Source organism: Oratosquilla oratoria, chromosome 7 (genome assembly GCF_046742065.1).
Source record: "Oratosquilla oratoria isolate Oo_2021 chromosome 7, ASM4674206v1, whole genome shotgun sequence".
In the NCBI taxonomy this organism is placed as follows: Eukaryota; Metazoa; Arthropoda; class Malacostraca; order Stomatopoda; family Squillidae; genus Oratosquilla; species Oratosquilla oratoria.
The window spans coordinates 12,198,582-12,205,638 of record NC_134783.1 but is presented as its reverse complement, the minus strand read 5'-3'; positions in this window follow the sequence as shown (position 1 = coordinate 12,205,638).

Here is a 7,057-nt window from a genome sequence, read left to right as displayed (position 1 = left end):
TATATAGTGAATCTGGAGCAAGAATAATATAAAAGAAAAAGTATCGCAGGGTACGGATGGGGTCTAAGGGATAACATGAAAAATATAAGAAAAGCAATTCATTTGAACCTACGAAAGAGGTACTTTGACCAACGTTAAATCAATACAAATTATTTAGAATAAGATGTGGTTGGTATGTCTGATGGTGTATTTAAAAAAGCGTACAAGCACTATATGCTTATATACATACTCAAATATATACGAGCATAAAAATAAGTGATTTAACGAGTTTGTTAGAGCCCATCAGGCAAGTTGATGGTGTAGCAATGGGTTCACCACTAGGGGTCCTCTTTGCAAATATGTACATGGCCCAAGTTAAGGAGAAGACTTTCCACCATCAACCTTCCCCAGGAATTTATGCCAGATACATAGACGACATCTTTATCACCACCAATTCAAACGAAGACGTCCCCAACCTGATTTCTGCCTTCCTGGACAACTGCTTGACTTTCACACACGAGCAGAGTGTAGAGAGACGTCTTCCCTTCCTCAACCTACACATCAGCAAAACTGAAAATGGTTTTAACACCAAAATATACACCAAAGACACCAATATTGGACGTTGTTTAAATGCCCGTGGGAAATATCCTGCAGCTTATAAAAGATATGTGGCTGCAGCATATGTTAACAGAGCGCTTACCCATTGTAGCAGCTGGAGGGAGACGCATAGGGAACTCGACCGTATCCGACAACTTCTCACTAATAATGGGTTCTCTGACCAATTGATCATGTTATTAAAAAGAAACTGGATCAATACGCCACCCAAGATCCGGCTCCAAACCAGGTCACCAATCAAATCACCATATACCACCAAATTCACTTCCATAGCCATTACACAGAAGAATGCGATGCCATTAAAGGTATCTTAAAAAGAGGAGTCATTCTTACAGACAAAGACTCTTCTATTAAAGTTAGAATTTTCTGCAAGGCTAATCTGACCAGGTCCTTAACAATGAAAAATAGCACTACACCAAAGATACCGAAGGAGGCTTCTACCAACTTAGTTTACAATTTTACATGCCAGGAGGGCCGTAGTGACGGCTCCTTTTCCTACATTGGTAGAACCTCCACAACACTAGGAAGACGTCTCCAAAACCACCGAAACCAAGGCTCCATTTTTTAACACTACATTGACCACTACGACATGAAACCCCCAATGAACACATTAATACACATCACTATTATACTCCACAAAGAAACAAGTTTTAAAAGATTGCAGATCTCTGAAGGCTGTATCTATTACAACTCAACAGCCCTCCATCAACATACAACAAGCCGCAGACTTCATCCTCCCATCAGCACGCCCCCATGAACACCTTGCCCACCAACGATCTCATAGACAATATGACCCTGAACCCTCTCAGGAACATATTGGTTGCCAGGATTCTCAGAAACACCAATACCCCCATCACACAGGACCAAGAACAAGAAACCAAGGTAGAGCTTCCTCTATGCAGTCTGTGACGAGAATGATAACCTTCCCTATCCCTCCTAGTGACCTCACCCAGGGACTTCTTTCATCCTCGCCTACTTCGCCCAGTGATCTCTCCCAGAGTCTTCCTTAGTCACCCCCTTCCCTTGTGTCCTCGCCTAGTGACTTAATGGGACCTTGTCTAACCCCGGTGACCTCATCTAGGACCTTCCTTTCCCCCAGCGACCTCGCCTATGGACCTTCGGTGACCTCTCCTACTTCCTAAATTTCCCCTCTTCATAAAGTGTGACGGTCAGCCACTATGCATCCTTCTTCACCTGCTCTTCATCGAAAGTAGACCTTATAGCCATCGGAGTTGTAGTTCTGACCCTGAAGAAGCCTCTGTAAGAGGTGAAAAAAACTAAGTTTTCGGTGTCAGTGTCAACAGCTTTTTATGTACTGTTACATAATATTATTATATTTTTCGGCATTCATCAGCGCCTATCTCTACACCTCCTTATCCATGGAATTGAGATCATGAGTGTTTTTGTTCATACCTTGAACTTTGGAGAGAAAAAAAAAAGTATTCTTTAAACTGAAGAAGTTGTATCTCAAAATAGTCAAAGCTATTAGCCCGGTTGACTTTAATCAGTATACGTATATGTATACTTATATATATATATATCTATATATATATATACAGTATATATACATATATATATATATATATATGTATGTATGTATATTGTGATGGCTGACCATCCTCCGTATATTCAAATGTCTGTATATGTATAAATTTGGAATTCATTGTATATAATTATGTATCTGTTACGTGTGTCTTCCCCCTCTTATGCCCTCTGATCCCCTTCCTACTGTTCACCTACGAGCCCAGACTAGTTTTATCCTCCTTTTCCTTCCTCCCATCCTCGCCAGCCCTATATAAGGCGACCAGTTAGCTAAACAGAGATTTTTTCGTTGGTTAGTCAAGGCGTAACTCACCCTCCCACATCGCCTCCGCTCTTTCCACCCCTTGTGTTCACAAGTACTTTAAGATTATTCTCATGACTTAGTTTTTGTTCATGTTAAGGAAATATTTCTTCTATGAAATGTTACGAATTGTCTATTGGTTAATTTTGTTGTTGTTGTAAAGGCAATATGATTGTTTTGTTACAGTTTTCAATAATTAAAATATTTTTTGTGTTCCCTTCCGTTTGGATTTTGCCTTAACTACATCAAGGCCACGAAGTACGATCCCCTCCTAGACAGATAGTCATTATATCCTTGCGGAAAGCATAACATAGAATGAGGGCCCGTCGGGATTTTCTTACCTGAACAAAGATTAAAAAGGTGTGAGATATATGAGCGAGACGTAACACACAAACGTTACACTTGCTTTCCCACAGCCGTCGAAATTGTCCAGCTGTCCGGTAATCATATAACTCAGTACTCCAGCAAAGTAATAATTGGTCCAAGAGAGATCACTGTCAGTTAATTGTTAAATATTTAACAATTAACTGACAGTGATCTCTCTTAGACCAATTATTACTTTACTGCACATGACCACGCTTAACTTTTTCAACTGTATATTTCGAAAGAGTACTGAAGTAGGATCTGATTAGAATACGTGTGGGAACGATAATTCTATCTTATTTAAGGCATATAGTTTTGGTTGATGTATTCTGTCCTAGAGATTTATAACATTCGTGGGAGTCAAGTATTATAAATCTACCTGTAATTCTTGTCCGATACACCGCTTATTCTTGTCCGATACATCGCGTATTCTTGTCCGATACATCGCGTATTCTTGTCCGACACACCGCATATTCTTGTCCGATACACCGCGTATTCTTGTCCGATACACCACGTAAGCGAACCACGCTCATTACTTTGTTTAGCAGCAACCGTTAGCGAGTAAAAATTTCGCGATGGCAGAAAAGAATATCGAAGACTCTTGGGAACCCCTCGGTGGAAAAACCTTTAATTCAGAACCCAAATAAAGAATGTCTGAAAGAAATAGCATCAAGATGGGACTTAGTTTATTCTGCGAACATTAGTATAACTGAATTAGTCCAACTGATATTGAGATATATAGACCAGTTAAAGAAAACGGAAGAGAACGGAGGCAGAGAAATGGACAAATTAGAACAAATAGTTGCAGCCAAATTAGACATTAGTCCTACGAAGGAAGTTCAATTAGACCACCTAGAATATCAAACATTTGAAATGAAGATGAGGTATGAAATACAACTTAAGGAGCTCGAATTGCAACGTGAAAGAGAACAAAGACAACATGAGAACAAGCAAGGACGACTTCAAAGACAACACGAGAAAAAGCAAAGACAACACGAACTCGAACTCAAAAAGCTCAAACTATCGACCCCAAGTCAACAAGTAGTTTCAAATTCAAATAAGTTAGATATCCCCAAGCAGATTGGATATGGCTTATTAAGCAAAAGTTGTCCTCTAAAGGGTTACAAGTATATAACAAATAAGTTAGATATCCCCAAGCAGATTGAATATGGCTTATTAAGCCAAAGTTGTCCTCTAAAGGGTTACAAGTATGTAACAATCTGGAAAATAACACTGACTACGAAACGGTCAAACAGACAATTCTTTCCGCTTGTGAAATTTCCACCGAAGGTTATCGACAAGCCTTTCGAAATTCTAATAAACTTGACTATCAGACATATACGGAGTTCGTGTCAGACAAACTCCAAGCATTAAAGAAGTGGATTAAATCAGCATCAGCAGATAATCTTGAGAAAATAGTGAACTTGGTCGCATTAGAAAAATTCGTGCGTAAAATTCCTCACTACTTAAAAATTCACATTGTTGAAAGCAGCCAAATTGGCTGATACTTTCTCATTGATTCACAAAAATGTTGGAAAGGATGGTAACCGCCAACAATCTCATGTAAAATCAACTAATGGTAGTAAAGATGGTAAAATTGATAACCCCAGTTCCCCTGTTTGTTACTTTTATAAGAAAACAGGACACATGATTGCAAATTGTCCAGATCCAAAATGTAAAGTACCTCAAAAGAATATAAAATCTGTAGCTTCCTTTAACCAATCAACTGTCAATTCTGTAGATCCTTTTCAGTCTTTCCGTTCCACGGGAACAGTATCGCTTCGTCCAAACCACGTAGGACAACACTTCCGAATAGTGAGAGACACTGGAGCAGCGCAGTCATTGCTACTTCAGTCAGCGCTGCCGGGAGTCCAACGTAATTATACAGGAGAAAATGTATACTTACAGGACTTCCATAACCCATTCTCAGTACCACTGGCAAAGGTGTACCTGAACTGTGGACTCATCAAGGATACTGTCTCCATAGGAGTAAGTGAAACGGAAACTCTAACAGACCCTGAAGCAGATTTTATACTAGGTAAGGATTTAGCAGGAGAATTAGTCCACCCTCATTTAATTGTTTATGCTTCTCTCCTACCATATAACCCAACTTTTACCATAGTGCAAACCCAACCCAACCTATTTCCAACCTGTGCTATTACACGATCCCAAGCAAAAGTTAACCAACCAGCTCTTCCCTCTCTAACCACTCCAACCACCCTGCTTACACTACCTTCTGAGCAGAGCATCAAAGAGGCTCAACAGAATGACCCTTCCTTAGCTCCCTTGTTTAACAGAGCTATTCCCAAGGAGGATATCCTACATACTCCCTCCTTTTATTTGCACGAAGGGATACTTATGAGATTGTATAAACCTCGTCACCTTTCTGATGATGATACCTGGGCAGAATGTCACCAAATTGTTTTACCTGTTAACTTGAGGACTCAGGTAATGGAGATTGCTCATGCAGGACACTCAGGACATTTAGGTATTAAGAAAACCTATTTACGACTCTTGTGGGTAGATTCGTTAAATGTTACCACACTTGCCAACTAGTGGGCAAGTCGAACGAGTCTATCCCTCCGTATCCCCTTCAACCCATTAAAGTACCTGGTGAACCTTTTCAGAAGCTAATGATTGACATAGTGGGCCCGTTACCCAAGGCCAAGAAGGGTAACCAGTAAATCTTAACAGCTCTTTGTCCCACTAACAGTTACCCTGAAGCTTTTCCTTTAAGTAATGTTTCTGCAAAGAGTATAAGTGTTTAACTCACATGTTTACTTCCTTTGATATTCCTCAGGAAATACAATCAGATAGAGGTTCCAATTTCACTAGCAATCTCTTTACACAAGGTTTTAAGGAACTAAATGTCAAACAGTCTCTGTCTACAGCGTATCACCCCGCCAGTCAGGGAGTTCTGGAACGATGTCATCAAACATTAAAGAATATGCTACATAATTTCTGTTACGAGGAGGACCGTGATTGGGATGAGGGATTGCCTTTCCTTCTATTTACGCTCCGTGAAACACGATCCAAAGCTCTAGGTGTTTCTCCCTTTGAATTGCTATATGAAAGGAAGGTAAGGGGACCCCTCAAGGTAATCAAGGACCATATCATATCTTCTCCTACATCACCTTTACAGTCTGCTAACCAGTATATCGTTTCCCTTAAGGATAACCTAACAAGAATTCATTTCTTTGCCCTGTAGAACCTTGAGCGTACACAACGTAAAATGAAAGTTAATTTTGATTTGAGATTTCGTAAGAGAGAATTCAAGGAAGGTATGGTTCTTGCGTACATTACCATCTCTGGACAGCCTCTTCAAGCTAAATACCATGGTCCTTATAAAGTTCAGAAGAATATGGCAGAATGTAATTACGTACTAAAAACCTCTGACAGACGCAAAACAACTCAGCTTGTTCACGTCAACTTGCTCAAACCATACCTAGCCAAAGTACCACTAGACAGTTCAGTCAAACCATTGCTTTCTCTAAATCACTGTAACAATAAAATGCCTATGTTAACCGACTGCCCACTGGTCCAAGAACCGATGTTGCTACATTTCAATCCTCCCACAGTTGGCAGCAGCAGAGACATCTTGAACAACCTACCTTTTTCCCTTAATCACTTCAATCCTGACCAAGCTAAGGAGATTTCTGAAATTATTTCTCGCCACATATCCTTGTTCCGAGACAATCCTGGCCGTTGTAACCTGACGTCCCATGAGATTCAACTGTATCTAGGAACTTCTCCTAGCCACCAACACCCGTCCCGATTACATCCCTTGAAGAAGCTGTTAATGAAGAAAGAGGTCGATTATCTCTTGCAGCACGGCTTAGCAGTTCCCAGTAATTCTCCGTGTGCTTCTCCGTGCGTCCTAGTCCCCAAATAAAACGGACAAACACGACTATGTACGGACTACCGACGAGTCAATGCAGTTACCATACCTGACGCCTACTCTCTTCCTCGGGTCGACGATTTAATTGACAAGGTGGGACAGTCCAAGTTTGTTACAAAAATTGACCTCACTAAAGGTGCTTATCAAATTCCTTTGGCTCCACAAGTTCGTCCCATCTCTGCATTCATCACTCCTTTTGGACTCTTTGAATACAGCGTCATGCCGTTTGGGTTACGCAATAGTCCGGCTACGTTCCAACGTGCCATGAGTTGCCTATTACAGGACATTGATGGGGTAGCTGTATATTTAGACGATATTATGATATTTTCTCCTAATTGGCAGAACCATGTACAACTACT